General features: G+C 38.0%; 1 protein-coding gene across 2 annotated transcripts in view; it reads right to left on the bottom strand.

The window, feature by feature from the left end:
* DOCK5 (dedicator of cytokinesis 5) overlaps positions 1-23,799 on the bottom strand; it is a 241,128-nt gene that overhangs the window by 210,630 nt on the left and 6,699 nt on the right. The window lies entirely within an intron of this gene.

Raw genomic sequence — 23,799 nt, 5'->3', positions numbered from 1 at the left:
CCCTTAATTTTTGTGCCTATCATAGTTAGTACTTGATGAACACTTGTAGGACTGAATCTATAAAAGACTCCATAATTGCTACAATTCCTTCCATCTCTTGATCTATGTCCTATCAATCAGGACTAAGAGTTCTCCTATAACCAGAAGTTCTAGAAAGGCAGCAGGCCCTGTGGAATGATCTGTGGCAAGTATCTGTATTTTTGTGTGTGTGTTAGAAATAGCACTTACTGGGAACCAAGACTGGAAGGGCCAGGGATAGGGCGTGAGCTGTCCAGGGCAACCAGTGTTAGTATGGCCAACAATGAGACGCCCCCTATTCTATCTCTCTCGCATGTGATCTGACAAAGGGGTAGGAAAGAAAGCCATAACCGAGAGCCAAAATCGGGGCTCCAGTTCCAGCGAAGGATAAGGCCCCATCACGTCGGAGATTAGTATGGCTCTACTGGGGTTAAGGAAGACTCATCTGACTGTAATCTGAGTGGTACAGTAGAGGCCACAGAGTGCTGGTCTCTTGCTGGCCCAAGATGCTGGCATATTAATGTTAAGTTTTAAGAGTTCTTAGCCAAGACTGGCTCATCAACATTTCCTAATTAAGTTTCTGTGATGGTTTGCCTTGTTTTAAAACTTAAAAATTTCCTTCCTGTGTACTGGAACGGGATAGAAGAGGAAGGGAGTACAGCAAGGAAACAGGACTCAAGCTCTCTTTACATAAAGGTAAACAGAGGCACAGATGTTAAGTGACTTGGCTGAATCAATGATGGAGATTGAAATAAATAGCCAAAAGAAATATTGCCCATGCCTGAGAAGCAAGAAGCCGGGGTAACACCTAGCATTAAAGATAGAGGCCAGTGGGAGGGTAAGTCATCCAGAAAGGGAACCCAAGTGGTCAGAGCCCCCTGGAAGTGAGTTCTTTCCCACAACCTCCTCCTCACAGAAAGCTTCATTAAAGCACAGGCTAGTAACCATGTCCCACATCATCTCTCCAGTTGTCAATGCTCCCTCCCTTTCCAAATTGCTTGGCATTAGAAGTCTAGAAATTTTTAGATTATTTTATTTTATTATTATATTATATAAAATTACATTTATATATATGTATATATAATGATATTAAAATTCTATTTATATTATATTAGGAAATGTTTATATTTAAAAAAAAAATAAAGGTCATTCTTGAATCCCCCTGCCAAAAAGAGAATTTGAACCCTGCCCCCAAGGCAACAATGCCTTTTACAAACATTTCTAAGCTGGGATTAAGATATTGTCTGACAAAATTCCTTAACTGTAGTGGTAGATTCCCAAACTGCCATTAAAGGAAATTCCAGCAGCTCCCTGTAGATCAGCTCTATAGCTACTATTTTGTATTCAAAGGTCTTTCCCTGCTGGGGCTTTCTGCTTTCAAGCTTCTTTACTTGTACCCCATGTTTCAGACCTATTGGCCCCCAAGGCATCCCTCCCTCCATCTGCCAACTCTGTAGGTGGGCAATGGCCACACCCAATTTCCACAATATTTCCCCCCCTCCCTTGCAGCTCTTACAATATTTGATTTCTTCGGACTAGGTTTAAATATCTCCTTTCAGTGGAGAGAAAGGCTTCTCTGCCTTCTCTACTCCCAGCTGTTAATATCAGCCTCCCTGAGGTTACTTTGTATCCTCTTAAAAATCTGTTCTGAAGCCTGGAAAGACTTACATGAACTGATGCCGAGGGAAGTGAGCAGAACCAGGAAAACACTATATACAGTAAGATTGTGTGATGATTCACTATGACAGACTTAGCTCTTCTCAGCAATGCCATGATCCAAGAAAACTCTAAGACTTGGGATGGAAAAAGCCATCCACATCCACAGAGATCTATGGAGACTGAATGTGGATCAAAGAATAATATTTTTATATTTTGTTTGCTTTTTTTTCTTTTTTATATATTTTTTTCTTTTGGTCTGATTTTTCCTGCACAACATGGCAAATATAGAAATATATTTAAAATGATTGCACACATTTAATCTACATCAGATTGCTTTTTAGCTTGGAGAGGGAGGTTAGAGGAGGGGGAAAAATAAAAATCTTTTCTTTATTTTCTCTAGCAAGAGAACATAAGTTCTCTGTCTCAATATTGTCTTTGTATGCTTAGCACTTATTATAAGGTCTGACCCATGATTGGAGTTTTACTAAATATGGATTGATTGATTAATAAGCATTTCTGCAAAATAAAATGTTCCATAAAAAAAAAAAAAAAAAAAAAAAAAGATTTGCTTGTGAATTACTTGTAGCATCTGGCAAGCAGACATTACAGAATTCTCTGTAGGCACTAAGACCTACAGGGAGCTCTGCCCATGGTTTCCCAGTCAAGTATGTGTCAAAGACAGGGTTTGAATGAGTGCTCCTGACTTCAAGGCTAGCTATTAACAACAACAATAGTTAAAATTAATACAGTGCTTCCTGTATGCTAGGTATCTTTATAAAATTTATAATTATAATTTAGAAACATATATTATAATTTATCATTTTAGTTTACAAAATGATTTGTAATTCTCATTTGATTCTCACAACAATGCTGACAAGCAGGTGCTATTATTTGCATTTTACAGATGAGGAAACTGAGGTAAATGGAGGGTAAGTGATTTTCCCAAAGTCACAAAGCTAGTAAGTATCCAAGGCTGGAGGCCTAGTGCTGTATCTCTCTTTGCTCATAGTAAGTGTCTCATATTTGCATTTTACAGATGAGGAAACTGAGGTAAATGGAGGTTAAGTGATTTTCCCAAAGTCACAAAGCTAGTAAGTATCCAAGGCTGGAGGCCTAGTGCTGTATCTCTCTTTGCTCATAGTAAGTGTCTCATATTTGCATTTTACAGATGAGGAAACTGAGGTAAATGGAGGTTAAGTGATTTTCCCAAAGTCACAAAGCTAGTAAGTATCCAAGGCTGGAGGCCTAGTGCTGTATCTCTCTTTGCTCATAGTAAGTGTCTCATATTTGCATTTTACAGATGAGGAAACCGAGGTAAATGGAGGTTAAATGATTTTCCCAAAGTCACAAAGCTAGTAAGTATCCGAGGCTGGAGGCCTAGTGCTGTATCTCTCTTTGTTCATAGTAAGTGTCTCATAAATGTTTGAAACATTGATCTGGAATCAGATTTTCTGATTTCTAACATAAGAGGTCTCAAGGAAAATACAAATAATCCTGGGGGAGGGGAGGGGAGGCGTGATGGGGAGAGGTGGGAACTTGCTGGGAACCAAAAATCCTGTATCTTGGTGCAAACACATGATAATCACAGGATCACAAAAAAGTTCTGTAAATGAAAGCAGTCAAGGGGCCCCGGTCCAGCAATAGAAACACTCCTCTGATCTAAAGACTGACCAGCTGCTGTGAACTGAGGCAAGAAGATAAAGCCGGACATTATGGCAAGTAACTTGCCTGCTCTGCCTGAGATAGCCCTTCCACTTCCTCTGGCTACCACTCACTGCTCCCCGCTCAGAGGAAAAGAGAGCCCCAGACGGTAGTATTTCACACATACAGGTTGTGCAACTGGATATAACTCTATTTGTGTAACTGGACAGAAGGCTTTTTTTGTATAACTGGACACAAGGCTTTTTGGCCTAAGGGATGAAACTGAAAATAGGAATCATTTTGTTCATCCTCCCTAAAAAAAAAAAACAAAATAGAAACACTCTAAATGATCTCTACCCTCTATCTCTCAATCCTTCTACCTGTCCCTCCCTGCCTTCCCCAACCAAAGCAGAGCCTTTGAAGGCAACATCTGAGGGGTGGTTTTTGGTTTCCTTGCTGAAAAGTTGGACTCGGGTAGCCCTGCCAAGTCAATGGGCGGCTCACATTTCTATGATGTTCTAAAATTGATAAAGCACTTTCCTCACTACTATTTCAGGAGAAAAGACCTAGAATCAAACACCTAACATTTTTATAAGCCCTTACTATGCACCAGATACTGTCCTAAATACATTATCTCATGTAATCCTCACAACCACCTTGGAAGGGAGATGTTATGACTATCCCCATTTTACATATGAGAAAACTGAGGCAGAGGATGATTTTAGCCATCTGTCCCAAGTTCCACACTTAGTATCTGAGGATGAATTTGAACTCAAGTCTTCTTGATTCTAGCCCCTCCCTCTCTGCCCATCATGGAATCCTTTTGCTATCCCCACTTACTAGCTTGTGTAACCTTGGGCCTTCGTGGCCTTCAGTTTCATAGGATCATTGATTTAAGATTGGAAGAAAAAAATAATTTCAAACTCTTCTTTAAATATCAGAAAACAGGCCCAAGGAAGGAATATATTTTGCCCAAGATCACATCAGTATTATGTAACCTGAGCCAGGATTTGAAACTAGTTCCTTTAACTCCTACTTTCCTAACAATTAGGGCTGTTGATGGTCAAGTCAACAAGCACTTAAAGTATCTATTATGTATCAGGCACCCTGCTAAGATCTGAGGATACAAAGAAACACAAAAAGCTCCACAATTCTAAATTGAAAAGTCGTGATTTTTTAAAATAAAGTTCTATGTCTCCCACATTAAGAACCCCCCAATTTTAAAGTTACTTTGTAGCTACTCTAACCACATCCAGACCATGCTGTCTCCCTGATTAGAATGTAAACAACTTGAAAGCAGGAACCGTTTCATTGTATCAGGCACATAGAGGTCACATTGTAAATTGAGTGAAGGACCTTTACCAAGGAACTAGATGGAGAAAGAGAGGGTGTCTAAGTTAGAGACCCAAAGAGCTAAATACACAGTCCAAGGCTTTGCTTAGAAAAGAAAAAAAATTAAATTAAGACATAGATTAAAATAAAAGAACATCTTTCTTGGCTTAGATTGGAGTTTAGACATGAAAGGAATTCTTTCCTAAAAAGACAGAAACCATTGCTCACTTAAGTAGAGAAAGGGAGATGTCCCCATCAGAAGTATTTTTTTTCTCCTGAGGCAATTGGAGTTAAGTGACTTGCCCAGGGTCATATTTGACCTCAGGTCCTCCTCACTTCAGGGCTGGTGTTCTTTCCACTGTCATTTAGCTGCCCCACAAGTATTTTTATTTTATTTTTTTTTTTTTTACGGTTGTGGCCATGAGGCTCCCTGTTGATTGATGTCACTCAGAAACATCACCATGGCCTGTTGAGTGCTTCTCAACTATGAATGTCTCAGAGAGAAAAGTCCTTGCTCCCTATGTACAGCAGGTTCCCCCTCTCTGTGTGACAGAGCAGCAGAATCAAGGAAAAAATAGTTTGGTTTAACCCTTGCTAGATTGCTAGTTTGGCTTCTGTTCCAATAAGTCTTTATAGCACCAGCAAGGCTGGTTTCTTACAAACACCAGTAAATCCCTAGGCTTTAGGCCAGAGACCTCTGTCCAGTAAGAAAAACCACCTGGAGTAGTTTTGAGTTTTTTTTTTGTTTGTTTTTGTTTTTTTTTTTTAGGCTGGGGTTAAGTGACTTGCCCAGGGTCATACAGCTAGGAAGTGTTAAGTGTCTGAGACCAGATTTGAACTCCGGTCCTCCCGAATTCAAGGCTGGTGCTCTATCCACTGTGCCACCTAGCTGCCCCAGTTATGAGGTTTTGAACAGAAAAATGAAGGAAGAAGGTAAGTCACATGGGATTCTGGCTGCTTCCAACATGTGCCTTCATCGTGCTTTCTGTACTTCCTGAGAGATCATGGCTTTTAGAGGCATCCTTGGGAATTCTGAGTAGATGAAACTCCTGGTAATGTCCTAGAACCAATGGTTCTAAATTTCTATGAAACTATATTATTTCACAGGCTCAATGAAAAAAAATCAAATTAGTCTTTTCTTCTAACCTAGAGAGTCTTAATTTAGGGACTCCTTGATGGTCCATGAGAGATTTCAGGGGATTTGCTGAGAAAAACACAAGTTATGGTTTTGTTTTCACTAACCTTGAACTGAAACTTAGCACGTCTGTCAATTTTGAATGTTGGCAACAAATGGCACAAATGATCTCATTATCAGGCAAGTTCAAGGACCATAGATTTTTTTCTTTTCTTTTACTTTTTAATTTTTTTTATTATAGCTTTTTATTTACAAGATATATTCATGGGTAATTTTCTAGCAATGACTCTTGCAAAAGCTTCTGTTCCAGTTTTTCCCCCTTCCCCCACCCACTCCCCCAGATGGCAGGTAGACCAATCCATGTTTAATATGTTAAAGTATATGTTAAACACAATATATGTGTACATATCCATATGATTATTTTGCTGCACAAGAAAAATTGGACTTAGAAATAAGGTAAACATAACCTGAGAAAGAAATCAAAAAAGCAGGTGGACAAAAACAGAGGGAGTGGAAATGCTATGTTGTGGTTCACACTCATTTCCTACAGTTCTTTTGTTGGGTGTAGCTGGTTCTGTTCATTATTGAACAAATGGAACTGATTTGATTCGTTTCATTGTTGAAGAGAGCCATGAAGGGCCATAGATTTAAAGCTGGAAAAGACCTTGGAAGTCATTGAGTCCCCTATCCATTTTGCAGATGACAAAACTGAATCACAGAGAAGTCAAATGAACTGCCCAGAGTCACACAGCAGGAAGGGTCTGAGGAGAAATTTGAACTCAAGTCCTCCTGATGCCAAGTCTAGCTACTTATCACTTATGCTATCATTCCCTTCCCTTTTTCCAGAGGTCTCCTATCACTTACCTCCCCTACCTGAAGCCATCATTGATATCTCCCCCTGCAGATGTTTAAGAAAATTTCATCTTGAAGATGTTAGCAACTCAAAAATAAAACTTCTGCCTCCACCAAGTTAAGGGTTCAATTGGTTAAAAAAGTTAACTGGTATTGTGAAGATACTGATCAGAAATTATTATCTTTTCCCAAGAGTCTATTAACCTTTAATAGCTGTAAGAAAGTAAGGAAATTGGTGAAAAGACACTAAAACAAATAATTGTCAAAAAAAAAAAGAAGAAACAACAAATGAGAAATAACCATATATATGAAAAGATTGCTCTAAATTATGGTCAAAGGAAATGTATAAGGAAACTCAAGATAAACACTTCTCAATATTATAGAAAGGCACTAATTCACTATAGATGAATTAATGATTCAACCATTCTGGAAAATAATTCAGAATTAAACATAATGTGCCTTAAACAATCATAGCTTTTGATTCAGAGAGAGTGCTAAGTGTTTCAATAATGAATTCAGTGACAAAGACAGAGCAATGACTCTGTGTGAACCCTAACATCTATGAGCCTCAGTTATCAGCCTAAATATGGATTACCACCCTTAGAAATTATAATAGATGGGTAGAGCCAAGATGGCAGAATAACAGAACAATGTGCAGTGAGTCCCACAGCCTCTCTAAAAATAAAGGTTAAAAAAAATTACCAAACTCGTTCAAACAGATCTAGAAAATGTACCAGACTGAAACCTGTTCAAGAATACAAAAAAGGATCAAACAGTCATTTTTTCAGTCCATGTCAGCATGGCCAGAGAGACTTATTGACATTGCTGATGGCTCCCAGGACGTAATCTCAATCAGAAAAAGGGCTATGGGGACTGAATATGAAATAGCAAGTATATTTATTGTAGTTTGTTTTTCCCCCCCCCATTCTCATTTATTTTTCCTTTTTGATTTGATTTTTCTTGTGTAGCATGATAAATGTGGAAATATGTATAAAAGAATTGCACATGGTAAACCTATATTGTATTACTTGCTGTCTAAGGGAGAGGGAAGAGAGAAAATTTTGAACAAAAGGTTCTGTAAGGATGAATGTTGAAAACTATCTTTGCATGATTTTGAAAATAAAAATCTATTATTAATTTTTAAAAATAAAATAAAGACATTTTTACAAAAAAAACAAAAGAAAATGGAATGAAGTTGAGATAAGCAAGACAGTTTTGGAGCGATTGTGCTATATTTGCTAGTTTTGTAACATAAAAATAATATAAAGTACATAATAGAGGTTTGTATTTTCATATACAATTTTTTATTAAAAAAAAGAAAAAGAAAAGAAAAGAAAAGAAAAAGATTATATCCCAGGAAGGGGTCAATCATATGTGGTATTCTAGTATAGGAAGAGGTACATAATAGCAAGCAGGTTCAAAAATCCAGCATGGGGGTGGGGAGTCTAAAGTCCAACAGGATGCAGGAAAATATGCCAATTGACAGTTCTGTCACTCACTATCAAGTTCTAAGTTCCAGTTCCAGAGTGGACTGAGGAGGGGAGTTATGTCTGGGGTAGCTTTCCAGAATGGAGTGGTCTTGGTCTCTAGACTGAATATAAAGAAAAGCAACTTCAGAAGAAATCAGCAGTTGATTGTCTTAGACTTAGGAGCTGAACAGGGTCTCTGAACCAATCTCCAGACAAGTCTGAAACCTACCAAAGGTTCCCAAGTTCCTGGAATAATAATTTTCAGCACCTCGAAAAAAAAAAATCAAATCAAAACCAAACTAAAACAAAAAACAACAGTAAGACCAGCCCAGATATTCCCTCTTGAAGTATGAAGGACCCAACCCTAACATAATATTTGAAACCAGGAAATAGGCTGGGAGAATGAACAAGCAAAAAAAGAATCTCACCATAAAAAAGCCATTATATTGTCAGGGACATTAAAGACTTTACAAACCCTGCAGAAGAAAATTACTACAGAACATTCATGAGCAAAGCATCCAAATAAAACACTCCTTAGCAACAAATTCAACTAATATTCCTCAAAAACATTAAGAAAGATTTTTTTAAATTAAAAACAATTATAAATGCAATGAGAGCATGAGAAATTTTTTTTTTTAAAAGAAATGAGTTGTAGGGAGAGAATTGGAAAAGTAATTAACAGCTCAGAGGCAGAATAAAGGTAGGAATTAACAGCTTAGCACTAGAGAGACAAGCAACAAATTCTCTAAGTTAGAATAGACCATAGAAGATAATGACTTCATAAGAAAATAATATTAAAGTCAAGACATTTAAAAATTAGGAGGAAAGGTAAGATATCTTCTAGAAGAAAAAATAGCTCAACTGACAAATAGATTGAGAAAAGAAAAGCATCACTGGACTAAATGAAAATAAAGACCAAAAAAAAAAAAAAAAGCCTAGCCATCATATATCAAGAAATGATTAAAAGAAAATAAACAATCACTTCTCAGACCTCTTAGAACCAGAAGGCAATGTGAAAAAGAAGCCACCGGAGACCTCCTAAAAGAAAGCCCCAAATAAAAACTCACAGGAAGCAAAATTCAAAGCTTTTAAGGTCAAAGAAAAAATAGTACAAGCAATAAGAAAATACTAATAATCCACAGTTAGGATCACACATGATTTAATAACATTACAATGAAAGTTCAGACAGTTTGGAACAAGATATTCCAGAAGACAAAGGACAGAGAATTTCAATCAAGAATAACTTGCCCAGAAGAAAATAAGTATAATCCTATTGGCGAAATGAATAAGAGGACTTCTAAGCATTCTTGATGAAAAGATCAGAATTGTGTGGAAACAGTAAAATGTAGAACAGACCAAATGGAAGGTAATGATTTCATAAGAAAATAATATTAAAATAAAGTCAAAATATTGAAAAAATAGGAGAAGATGTAAGATATCTTCTAGTAGAAAAAATAGCTCAATTGGAGAAAAAAAAAAGTATCACTGGACTAAATGAAAATGAACAAAACCAAAATTGCCGAACTATCATATCTTAAGAAATGGCTTTTAAAAATTAATAGAAACATAAAAATGTACACATTTTAAACTGTTATGATACAGGAATCTAACTCAAACCTGTAGAATGGATCTCTTCATGTGAGAGGATGATGATGATGATAATATAAGGAGACTAAGAGACAGTTGCGTTTGTTCTCTGATCTTTCTCCTCTTCCCTCTGCCTCCAATTTATTTCATTCCCAATATACAAGGAACATCTGCGTCAGTAAAAGCCGCTTTGCAACTCCTTCAAGTATTATGATTCACAGCTGTGGAGGCTCTCAGAGAATTGACCTGCCCCTTCACCTAAACATGGTCCTTAACAATAAACAACCAATAAATACAAACTACTTACATCCCAACATGAGGAAATGATATAACAACTAACATATTATTACTTTAAATGTTAGTTCTTATTACTTTGAGGTTGCATCATGAATTAGATAAAGAGCTGGTCTACATCAGGAAAAATTAGGTTCTAGTTCCACCTCTGATATATTCTGGCTTTCAGTACCTGAGGTCATTCTCCAAGAAGAAAAGTTATAGATTACTATAGGGATATAAATCACTAATCTATATGAGTTGAATGGTTTCCCATATCAGGAGATGCCCACAGAAAGCATAAGTCTAAACTAAAATAAGAAGGAAATTAATGACTTAATCAATGAATGAGTAAAGGAGATATTTGAAAACTCTGGCATCAAACATAACTATGCCATTTATAGTTAGAGTTTTTTCTTTTAAACATAAATATAAGTTATAACCAGTATATATGGCTTAAGAAGATAATTGACTTATTCCCAAATCTGATATGAGCTTGGTCTACCTTCAGTTGAAACTCAAAAACAAAGACATAATACCTATGCACTGTTTTACCCTGACCAAGACCTGTATGGATTTATTGGCATGGGGGACTTAAAAAACCTGCAAAAACTGATCCCTCTTATTTTCTAAATCCATTTTTCTTGATCTTTATTCCCCTTCCAAGATCCAGTGACACTATTCTCCTTGCTATTCCTTAATCAAGACACTCCATCCCCTGACTACACATTTCCACTGAATGTCTGACATTCTTGGAACTCTTACCCACTTCCCCTCCATCTCTTGGGTTCCTTCAAAATTCCTCAGCTAAAATCTTATCTTCAAGAGAAAGAAATCTTTCCTAACATTTCTTTTTTTTTTTTTTTTTTTCTTTCCTAACATTTCTTAATGCTAGTGACTTTCTGATAAACTAAGATTATCTATAATTTATCTTTGTATATCTGATTTGTTTGTATATAATTGTATGCTGTTTCCTCATTATATTGTGAACTGATTGAGGATAGGAACTGTTTTTTGTTTTGTTTTGTTTTTTCTTTCTCTGTATCCCCAGGGCCTAGGCAATAAATATTTATTAAGCTCCTACTATGTGCTGGGGATACAAAAAAGGCAAAATATAGCCTTGGTTCTCAGAAGGGAGAACACAATCTGAAGGGAAAGACAAAATGTAAACTTTTAAAGCTATATCCAGAATAATTTGGAAATACAAGCAGTACAATTAAGGGGAACTGGGAAAAGCTTCCTGGAGAAGGTGGGATTTTAGCTGGAACTTGATAGAAACTAAGGAAGTCAGGGGTAGAGATGGGGAGAGAAAGCATGCATAGGGGACAGCCAGGAAAATGCCCAGAGTTAGGAGATGGAGGAACCCCAAGTGGGTTGATGGTCACTGATGGCACAGTGGATGGAGGCAGGAAGTCATCATTGTTGTTCATTTGAATTTGACTCTTAATGACCCCATGGACCAAAGTCCTTCTAGCCTCCACTATGCTTAAAGTCTGCCCATTCTCATGTTCATTGTTTCCATACTACTACTCTCTATCCATCTCATCCTCTGCCGTCCCCTTCTCCTTTTGCCTTCAATCTTTCCCAACATCAGGGTGTTTTCCAACAAGTCTCATCTTTTCCTTATGTGGCCAAAGTATTTAGACTTCAGCTTCAGTATTCCAGTGAATACTTTGATTGAATTTCTTTAAGTATTTGTTCTCCTTGCTGCCCTCAAAAGTCTTCTCCAGCACCAGTTTGAAAGTGTTGATTCTATGGAAATATATTTAGAAGAATTGCACATATTTAACCTATATCAGATGGCTTGCTGCCTTGGGGAGGGGAGGAGAGGGAGAAAATTTTGGAACATGAGGTTTTACAAAGGTGAATATTAAAAACTATCTTTGCATGCACTTGGAAAAATTAAATACTATCAAAATTTATAAGTGTTGATTCTGTGGCACTTGGTTCAGATCCAGATATTTACTTGCTGCATGACTCTGGACAAGTCATTTAACCCTGTTTGACTCAGTTTCCTTAATTGTAAAATGGGGATAATAATAGCATCTATCTCATAAGGTTGATGTGAGGATCAAATGAGAATATTTCTTAAAAGCACTAACACAGTGCTAGGCATATAGTAAGTATTATATAAATGCTTATTCCTTCACTGGATCACAGAGTAGAGGCACAGAGGAGGAGAGAAGGTATAAGATGTAGGAAGACTGGAAAGGTAATTAAGGGGGAAAAGGGGCTTCTGACACAGTCACCATCCTGGTTCAGGCCTTCATCAAATTCACATCTGCCTGAATCAGAGTGGTAACTGTGTCAGAAGGGAGAAGACACACAAGGGAGATCTCCTAAATATAAAATAAATCAAGTGGCCTTGACAACAGATTGAATATATGCAAGATAAGAGAGTAAGGAGGCAATGTTGAGGTTCCATTTGACTCCCGCCAAATTGGCAAAGACTTCCACAAAAGGTTCTATCCTGTCTGCTATTTTGTCTCAGTGATTATCTCATTAAGTCCCAGAATTCAATTGCATTTCCAACCCTAACCTCTCTCCTGGGCTGTAGCCTTTTCAGTATCAGCCAGTCACCAATCGTTTACTAGAGATGTATTTGTGTCAGGTACTGTGCTAATTACTAGGGATACTGAGTCAAAGTTTCTCAAGAGCTCGCAGACAAAAAGTAGCTGCCTAATGAACATCTCAAAAAGGAGGAGGATGAACCAAAGGCTTCTCAGACTCAAGAACTTCTGGTCCATTGGGAATGATACATCCACATAAAAGTATGTGCCAACTAGATACAAAATAAATTCAAGGGAGTAATAATCAGAGATCATCTATCATTTCATTTCTGTCTTGGATAGAAATAAGTCAAGCCAGGTGATTAATATACTGAGGTAGAAATCAAAGCTCTTTCTATGACTCAGTTTCCTTCTTTATAAAAAGGAATGAATTCTAAGGATTTCTCTTCCAGACGCAAAATGGAGGATTTCTTTGATGGTCTAGTTGTTATTATATAACATCCCCTGCTTCTAGACTCTGCAAAAGGTCTCCCAGCACTCTTCAAAATATCATTTGTTTTCATGTGATACTGTGGTCAAAGCAAACCAATACTGTTCTGATAGCAAGATGCACAACCCGAGGAGGATGCTGGGTCTTGAGCTAAAGGCTGGGGCCACAAAAAAAGTGGTCCAGTAAGAGAACCCACAATTTTCTAGTTCCAGTTTGCTTGCCTCAACCTCCAGCCCACACTGCCTTCTCAGAAAGGCTCTTAAAAATGGGGAAATGAGTTGCATTTGGAATTAAATGTTCTGGCAAGACAACAGATTTTCTGTGATACTAAGAAAAAAGTTCTGTCTGTCTCTTTCTCTCTCTCTCTCTCTCTCTCTCTCTCTCTCTCTCTCTCTCTCTCTCTCTCTCTCTCTCTCTCTCTCTCACACACACACACACACACACACACACACACACACACACAGAGTAAGCTGAAAGGAAGATGATGAAGAAGTCCAGATAATCCAGAGTGGAGCTGGAGAAGGGGAGGACAAGAGGGGATAGAGCAATACCTCCAGAGATTCCAGAAAAAGCTCACTCATTGGAGAAAGGAGAGCAGGAACAAAAGTATCTTCCAAGGGAAGAAGCTTCTGAGACACGATGACCAAATCAGGAGAGTCAGTAGAACCATTTCTCTATGTCTTCCTTGTCAAGTGAAAGAGTGTTGATGAGAGTGGATAGAAAGCCAGGTCTTTCTTGGAGTCAAGAAGACCTGAAATTGGTCTTACTGTAGCAGAATTGATCAGATAGCCCTAATTTTTCAGTGCTCCTGGGTGACTCTTTCAAGATTAAATTATGGGAATTCCCTACATGGATGCTTACCAGTCTAAACAAACAAAATGAACAACATAGGGGGGAAAGAAGGTGATTCCTAAAATGCCATAATATAAGCATTTGAGGCAAGAGAAGTAGCTGAATGTCAAAAATATGAATAAGCAGCTCTTGAAGGAAAAGCATCAACAGCTGTAAGAATAAATGCTTCAAATCACTAACAAGCAAAATGTAGTTCTACTTTGTGTACATATCAAATGGGCAAAGATGTCTAAAATAGAACTCCTTCTCTTTCCCCCAAACTTCTTCATTTTCCAGCTTCCCAATTCTCATCAAGGCTAGCTCCAGCCTCCCAGTACCTCAAATTCAAAATCCCAGCCTGACTCCTCACCCTCACTCACCCCCCCATATCTAATCTGTTGATAGATTCTATTGATCTGACCTTCAAACCATTTCTCAAATACCCCCCTTCCTCTTCTCTGACACTGCCCCCACCCTAGTGCAGGCCTTCATCATCTCAGACCTGATTTTCTGGTCTAAGTTTCTTCCCCCTCCAGACTGTCCTTCACTCCACTGTCACAGTGATCTTGTCACCTCCTCCTCAATAAATTCCAATGATTCCTTCTTCCCTCTAGGATCAGACATACGATCTTCTGTTTGGCTTTTAAATTCCTTCACAACCCAGCCTTTCTATCTCTTACTTTTCCAGGTTTCTCATACTCTCCTCCTGCTTCAGGTAATCAACAATCTAGATTGATAGCTTCCTGATGATCTCTGGTTCCTGAATCTGTACCTTTGCCCTGGTTCCCAAGCCTGGAACATTCTCATTCCTTGTCCTTGACTCCGAGCTCAAGAAGCTCAAATACCACCTTCTTCAAGAGACCTTTCTTCTTTTCCTCTTGCCCTTTCCCCCACTGTTTGTATCATCCCTCAAAGGTTATTTTCCATTTACAAGCCAATGTATGCATGAGTGAATGTATGTATAGATGGATGTAGATGGATGTGACTTTATATTGTCTCTCCCACTAGAAAGTGAGCCCCTTGAAAACAACAATTAGGGGTTTGGTCTTCTTTGTACCCCATTATTTACCATCTGTAGCACATAAGTCCTTAATAAATGATCATCCGTGAGCTGACTTATTGACAGGAACATTAATACACTCTTGGGAGAGCTATGAACTGATCCAGCCATTCTGTTAAGTAGTTTGGAAACATACCCCTGACATCACTAAACTGTGCATGTTCTTTGGGATCAAATCAGTGACCAAGGGAAATGAGCCATATGCACAAAAATGTTCATAGCAAGACCTTTCAGTTTCACGAAGAACTAGAAACTGAGTGGATGCCCATTACTTGGGAATGGCTTAAACAATGTATAGTATATTAATGTAATTGAATATTATTATATTTAATGATGGGGATGTACAACCTTGGGACCAAGAAGTCCCAGATTCAAATCCGCTCTTTAACACACATTGGCTGGACAAATTTTTTAAGTTTTCAGAGTTCTTAGCAATTCTCTGATAGTATGAATGGTAATGAACACCTTTTTTTTCCTTGGAAATCTAATCATTTTATTAATAAGGCCAACATATGATTAATAAAAAGATCATCTGGCTATTTATCTCTCTTTTTAAAAAATAACTCTTTATTTATACATGCAAAGATAGTTTTTAACATTCACCCTTGCAAAACCACATGTTCCAAATTTTTTCTTCCTCCTTTTCCCCATTAGACATTTGACAAGAAGTCATCCAATATGTTAAACATGTGCAATTCTTCTATACATATGTCCACAATTATCATTTGCACAAGAAATATCAGATTAAAAAGAAAAAAATGAGAAAGAAAAAAAGCAAACAACAAAAAGTGAAAACACTATGCTTTGGTCCACATTCTCTCTCTGGGTGCAGATGGCTCTCTCCATCACAAGCCTATTGAAATTGTCCTGAATCACCTCATTCTTGAAAAGAACCATGTTCATCAAAATTGATCATCACATAATCTTGCTGTTGCCGTGTACAATGATCTCCTGGTTCTAGTCACTTCACTCAGCACCAGTTCAGGTAAGTCTCCCCAGGCCTTTCTGAAATCGCCTGCTGATCACTTTTCTTACAGAAAAATAATATTCCATAACATTCATGTACCATCACTTATTCAGCCATTCTCCAACTGAGGGGCATCAACTCAGTTTCCAGTTCCTTGACACTCCAAAAATGGCTGCCGCAAACATTTTTGCACATGCGGATCTTTTCCCCCCTTTTTATGATCTCTTTGGGATACAGCCCAGTAGACACTTCTGAATCAAAGGGTGTGTGCAGCTTGATGGTCCTTTGGGCATAGTTCCAAACTGCTCTCCAGAATGGCTAGATCCATTCACAATAGCCCCAACAATGCATCGGTGTCCCAGTTTTCCCACATCCCTTCAGCATTATCTTTTCTTGTCATTTTAGGCCATCTGAGGGCTATGTAGTGGTATCTCAGAGTCTTAACTTGTATTTCTCTGATCATAGTGATTTAGAGCATTTTTTTTCATATGACTAGAAATGGTTTCACTTTATTCATCTGAAAATGGTCTGTTCATATCCTTTGATGGTAGTGGGCATCTTGACAGCACAGTAGATAGAGAGCTGGGCCTGGAGTCAGGAAGATCTGAATTCAAAACAAGACCTTAGAAACTTACTGGCTTTGTGATCCTGGGTAAGTCATTTAATCCTGCTCACAAAAAGTACAAAGAATTGATAGTTCATCCTGTGATCAGTACATTAGAAGTCAGCAGGAAGGTGACCAAGAGAGCACTGTATCGGGAGATAAAGAAGGTGGGTTCCAATCCTGGCTTCCCTACTTATTACCTAAAAGAACACGGGGAAGTCATGCCCCTTTTCCAAGCTCCTGGTTTACCTTCAACATATAGGGCTGGCCAAAGAGCTCCATGCTCCCTCTAAAGAATTCTTTGATGGTCTGGTTGTTAATGTGTAATGTTCCTTCCCCCCAACTCTACAAAAGGTCTCCCAGCATCCTTCAAAATGTCATTTATCTTCATGTTGTACTGTGGTCAAAGCAAACCAATACTGTTTTGATAACAAGAGGCTCAGCCCCAGAGTATCTAAAGGCTGGGCACAAAAAAATAAATCTTGTCTCCTCCCCATCTCATGAATGACATGAGAGTCAAAACACTGCCATGGGGCCATCCACGGAATAAGATGTGAGAGCCTGGAGGAAGGACTACTGGACCTGGACAGACAGGTCTGGCCTTCATTTCTCAATTTGTAAAAATGAAGGGGGCAGCTAGGTGGCACAATAGATAAAGCACCAGCCCTGAATTCAGGAGAACCTGAGTTCAAATCTGGTCTCAGACACTTAACACTTCCTATCTGTGTAACCCTGGGCAAGTCACTTAACCCCAGCCTCAGGGAAAAAACAATGAAGGGCTGGAAGACATGTTACTCCAGCTGTGGTTCTATGATCCTATCTCTTTCAATGATCCTCCTGTCTCCTTTAAGAGCATCTGTGTTCTTCTGCCCATCTGGTACATTCACTTTTGCTGAGAAAATCATTTTCAAGATTGAATTAATTTTCATCTTTATTTTGATCTCTGTTAAGATTTTTAAGAGATCAAAGAGCCCAGGATGGAACATTCACATCTGCTGGGTCCAGGCAGGAAGTTTAATCCAATGTGAAATGACAGTCAGAAGCAGCACAAGCAGAAAAGTGGGAATAACAGGAGGCCATTTGAACAACAGGATCATGAAAAGGCTGGGATGGCACGGGGCTCCGGGGAAAGACAAAACCAGCTTTTGTCTCTCAATTGGGAACTGGGTGCCAAGCATCCTGACAATAGCATGAGCCCTGGAAAAAAGCCAAGGATACAAGGGGACATGGCCTGTACGTTACTCTGAAAAAAATAAATGAACAATTAGCACAACACTGATTTCCCTCTCTGCTTCCCAAAAACAGACAACAGAAGCCCTCTGGACCGAACTTTGGAAAATGACAGTCATTAGCAAAATACAATATGACTTGTGCGTTAAGCATTGTCGTTACTGTCCAAGAAGTTCCAAAATGGAACTGGGGAGGAACGAAAATGACAAGGATGATTTTTTAAAAAATGGGGCCTGAGACTTTCACTGGACTCCTGGTGTCAGAACTCCTGCCAATCCCCTGTTGCATCTTCTCTGTCGTTTATAGTTTACAAGGGTTGCCTAGGGGCCACCAAAGAGTAAATTAAATCAATGAGATCTAAAAGACTATATGTATCAGAGGCAAGGCTTGAATCCAGGTCTTCCTGAATCCAAATCATTTCTCTATAGACTATACTATCTTGCCCCTTACGATAATAACAGAACTAAGAAATATGGCACAGGGAGAAAAAGGGAAGAGAAGGGGAAAAAAAAAAGCATTAGTGTCCTGTATGCTCCAGGCACTGTGCTTTTTATAAATATTAAATTATTAACTTAAAATTATTTATAAATTATGTTATATATATATATTATTTATTTATTTAATGTTTATATTATATATAATTTACAAATTATATAATATATATTATTACATTATATATAAATTAAATTTCATATATATATATAAATTGTTGTGAGGAACAACCTTGGGAGTTAAGTACTATTATTATCCCCATTTTATGGTTGAAGAAACTTGAGGCAGAAATGGAAATTAAGTGATTTGCCCAGAATCACACAACTAGTAAGTGATTTGAATTCAGATTTTCCTAACTCCAGAACCAAGACTCTGTTCTCTAATCCAGCTATATAAAAGCTTTGAAATTTTGGAGGAAACATCAAACACATCATTATCACTAGATCCTAATAGATATTTTTATCCCCATTTTACAGAGAAATGAACTGAGGCTCACAAGGTGAAATGACTCATTTCTAGTTACACAGCTAGTAAGGATATCACCGAAGTCATCATTGTAATGACAAAATTAGTAGCAACTCACATTTCTATATCTCTTTACAGAGTTCATGAACCAAATACCTCTAGAAAGCATGCAAAAGAACTGGTGTTTTTTGTTAGTCAACTCCACATCCATAGTCCATTGTAAAAAAAATGTTTTCCTTTCATATTTTTGCCAAGCATACCCTTGACGTATACCTAGACCATTCTTAAGATGATTTTATAGAGCTGAGAAAGAAGGACTATGGGTTGGTTGGTAATTATTGACATAAAATGATCTCTGATTGTTTTTAAAATCACCACCTCAGGAATCAGAAGCCAAGGTGTTGGAGAACAGTCAGCAACTCAGATGAACTATACCAATGTTCCTCTCCATACAACTTCAAATTAATGTTCAAATCGAATTTTGGAGCAGCAGAACTAACAAAAGGTCAGAGGAAGAAGTTTTTCCAGCCTAAGACAAGAGGTCAGCAGAAGTCTATTGCACCACAGTGGGACCAAAATATGGCAGCAAACCCAGCAATGGCCTTGACAGTGGTAGTCATAGAAGCTTTATGGGATCTTAGCCATAAAAAAATAAGGAGGTGAGATCAGAAGAGATTACAGGAAACCCTTTGCTGGCACTGGGTACAGATGGCATTGAACTAGTAAGTCAATTATCCATAGGCAGTTTTTGATTCCAGTTCCAGAATGGAAAGGAGTGCTTCTGATTAGTCACAAGGGATCCAAGTCACAGTTCCAGCTTCAAGAGGAGCACTAGCTGGAGAGGAGCAGGAGCCCTTCCTGGATAAAGAGTAGAAAGGAGAACAGGAGAGCACTACCTTGGAAATACCAAAAACTTGCAGGCCTTCAAAACTAGCTCTAAAAACAGCAGCCCCCCCAAAAGCCTAAAACATGAGACAGCGCCTCCCCACCACCAGGTGAGCAAACACTGACTTTAACATAAAGTTCAAAGTCAAGAAATAGGCTAGAAAAATGAGCAAACAAAAATTTAAAAATGACTATAAACTACAATGGCAGGGAAAATCAAGGCAGTGACTTCAGAAAAACCATGGCAAAACTTATATAAATTGTTGCAAAATGAAGTGAAAAGAACTGGGGGATCATTGTGTGCAGTAATATCAATTTTGTAATGATAATCAAGTATGAAAAACTTGGCTACTGTGATCAGTACAGTGACTCAAGGCAATTCCAAAGGACTCATGGTAAAAAAAAAATGCCATCACCTCCAGAAGGAGAACTGATGAATACGGAGTACAAATTAAAGCATAATTTTCTCATCTTTTAAATTTTTTTTGCTTTTTTTTCCAACATGGTTAATATAGAAGTGTTTTGTATGATTTTACATGTATAATTGATACCACATTAGTTGTCTTCTCAGAAGATGGGAGAGGAATGGGAATGAGGGAAAGACTCTGGACTCAATTTTTTTTAAAAAAGAAAAGAATGCTAATAAATAAATAATAAATTACTTGAAAATGTTGGTGGTCCGACAATCATAGTCTCTAGTATGTATTTGTTATTATACATGGTTTCACCCAAATAATCTCATTGACCTATCTTAAGTGCCATTTTAACTTCTTTATATAAAATATTGGACACTGAGCTGTAGTTCAAGTGTGGTCAATTAAATTGTTTTCCAAGTTAAAAAAAAAAATCTATATACCTCTCTCTCTCTCTCTCTCTCTCTCTATATATATATATATATATATCTCTCTCTCTCTCTCTCTATATATATATATATATGTATATATATATATACATATATATATATATATCATTACAGACACATAGAAGCACTGCATAATCTGTTCTACTTTCATTTGATTTGTTGTCTTAATTTCTTCTATATCACCTCCTGGAGTGATGATTTAATTATTGACTTATTGACCTGATATTGCTTTTTTGGGCTTTTTCAAATGAATTTTATGAGTTATTGATATTCTGAATCCTCTGTTACCTACATAAAGCCTAAGCCAGAGGTGTCCAGGCCAATAACACTTGAAAGATGTATGAATAATACTAAAATATAATTGAAACACACGTAATAAAATAAATGAAAATATAATTTTTGTCAGTTATTTCAGTCATGTCCGACTTTTTGTGACCCTATTTAGGATTTTCTTGGCAAAGATTCGAGAGCAGTTTTTCATTTCCTTCCCCAGCACATTTCACAGATGGGGAAAGTGAGACAAATAAGGTTAAGTGACTTGCCCAGGGTCACACAGCTAATAAGTAATAAGGTCAGATTTGAATTCAGGAAGATGAATCTTGGTGACTCTAGGACTGGGACTACATCACTTAGCTGCCCAAAATACAACAGAAAATAGATAATGTTAACATGTGGTTTTCTAAGTAGCTTGAAGAGCTCTTCCTGTATGGTCCAAGCCATTGTTATCTTTGCTTGACTTGTGTTTCTTCTGGACAGAAAGAACGAGTGTTTTCTGGCCAAGGTGGTTCCTGGTATCCTCTGCTTGCTTTATAATGATTAAAGTTCTATCAGTGATAACCTAAACCCACATCTTTACCTTTATCCATAGTTCCAATTTGTTAGCTTCAAGGACTTACTATAATATACCAATAAGGATAGATTTTACCTTCTCATTTATCCCTCTAATCTGCTGTTGACTTTGACCTTTGCTCTAGCTTGGGAATGATCTTTATGTGCACCGATTCTTGATTCTGAAATGAGTCACATCTTGTTTCCTATTTATTAAGATATAGTCAACTTCGTTTTGACTAATTTTTTAAAAATGGGACATTTCTAGCCCTTTCCAACTCGCTGTTGAAGGCAATATTGCCAAATACCAACATGAAGCTTGGTACCCAAGGAGATGGCTTCTATTTCTTCTCAACTCTAAATGTATGATCCTCCTGAATCATTCCATCCCATTGCTGTTGTCCACTACCAATCCCACATTGAAGTCACTAGACGTAAAGGGAGATGTTGACCTAGTTTGGAAGACCAGTTTATCAGTATACATTTTTTCCCCCTGAGACTGGGGTTAAGTGACTTGCCCAGGGTCACACACCTAGGAAGTGTTAAGTGTCTGAGACCAGATTTGAACTCAGGTCCTCCTGAATTCAAGGCTGGTGCTCTATCCACTGCACCATCTAGCTGCCCCCTATCAGTATACATCTTGATCACCAACATCTTAGAAATTTTGTTGCATTGTCTCCTCACAGTAATCCATATTTGTGCAACTATGAGTACATTATTAAAGGTCTCACCATGCTAACTCTCAATATCACCCTGGAACCTAATAATTGTTCCATTCATTTAATTACTCCACCTCATCTCTGAGCCTTTTCTCTAGCTGTAGTCATCCATTTGATCCTGGGATGGATAACTTCTAGGAATAAGGTGGCCAGTCCTACTGTACTATGTGCTGATCAGACAACATCTAAAGTACTGTGTTCAACACTGGGTACCACAAAAGAAGGTCAATGAGAATCTGTAGAATATTAGAGATGAGCAATCCAGGAAGGGGAAGGTCCATATCCATGCCATTTAAAGGAATTGGGGATGTTCAACCTGGAAAAGATTTGGGATGGAGGGAGTCCATAATTGCTATCTTCAAATATCTGAAGGGCTATCATGTGAAGGAGGAATTAAAATTATTGTAATATGGCCCTAGAGGATAGAACCAAGAGCAAACAGGTCCATCATAAAGACATGAATTTATAGCTTGATGGAAGCAAACATTTTCTAATTCTCCACAAAATTGGATCAGAGAGGTGACTCAGTAGATAGAATGCTGAGTCTGGGCAAGAAGATCTGAGTTCAAATTTAGCCTTAGGCATTTACTAGCTGTGGGACTCTGGGCACCTAACCTCCATTTGCCTTAACCCACTGAAGAAGGAAACAAAGTCTCCAACAGAGGCTGGATGACTATTTGTTGAATATTTTGGAGAAAGGATGTCATGTGATGGATATTTAATAAATGACTGAGATGCTAGATGTCTCCAAGGAATGCTTCCAAAGCTGAGATCCTGGGTCCAGCCCAGACTGTAGACTTTGGAATTGGAATACACAGTTCAGAATCTGTTCTACTGATATCCACTACCTGTGTGACTGGACAGATTGCCTAACCTCTCCAGGTCTCAGTTTCCTCATCTGTAAAATGAGAGAGTTGGGCCCTACAAACTCTGAGGTCCCTTCCACCTCTAATTCTAGATCCTACATAAGAGGTTAATTATCAACACATTAGATGATTAATAACTTGACCGTGGTGACTCATTGAAATAAGGGAGATGCAAAGATAAATGCAATAGAGTCTTTGCCCTTCTGAAGTTTGCAGTAGATTAGGGAGCATAAAACATGATACAAATCTAGTGGCAGGAGGATTTAAACCTATTCTTCAGCTTCTCATGGTCACCTGGCAAAGCCCATGGACCCCTTCCAAAATAATGTCTCTAAATACCCAAAATAAAATGCATAAGATGGTGAAAAAACTAATGATATTGCATTAAGTCATCAAAAGTTTATTCTTTTTGGTAATGGTAGTGAAGAAAGAGACACTAGGTTAAGAGACCTTGATTTAGAGGAAAGAGATTATTTCAAGACCACAGCAAGGGTTATGAGAGTTAATACAAAGAGAAGAGCTAGGATCACTTCTCATTGGATTCATCTGAGCTGGGCATTGAAAGATGGAAAGAATTTTAACTGGCACTCTAGTAAGGGAGAACATTCAAGGCATCAAAAGCAAAGTGAGTAAAAGGTCCATGTCCATGTTCTGGAAATAGTGAGCAAGTCTTTAGTAAGCAGGTAGGAAACATAATGTGGAGGGTAGAAGGGCTGGGGAGTTTCTATTTTAATCTAGAGGCAATAGATTCAAGATTTTGAGTTAGGAAATAGAACGGTCAGGTGTGTGTATATAAATTTTGTAGCTGTGTGAAGGACTTGGAGAAGGGAAAAACTGGGGGGAGGGAGAAAAGTTATCATGCTATTGCAACAGTCCAGGTGAGAAGTGATAAGAATCTAAAGTAGGGGGCAGCTAAGTGGCACAGTGGATAAAGCACCAACCTTGAATTCAGGAGGACCTGAGTTCAATTCTGGTCTCAGACACTTAATACTTCCTAGCTGTGGGACTCTGGGCAAGTCACTTA

Source organism: Sminthopsis crassicaudata, chromosome 2 (assembly GCF_048593235.1).
Source record: "Sminthopsis crassicaudata isolate SCR6 chromosome 2, ASM4859323v1, whole genome shotgun sequence".
NCBI classification, from domain to species: Eukaryota; Metazoa; Chordata; class Mammalia; order Dasyuromorphia; family Dasyuridae; genus Sminthopsis; species Sminthopsis crassicaudata.
The sequence above is the reverse complement of the archived record's forward strand: the minus strand, read 5'-3'. Positions and strand labels throughout refer to the sequence as shown.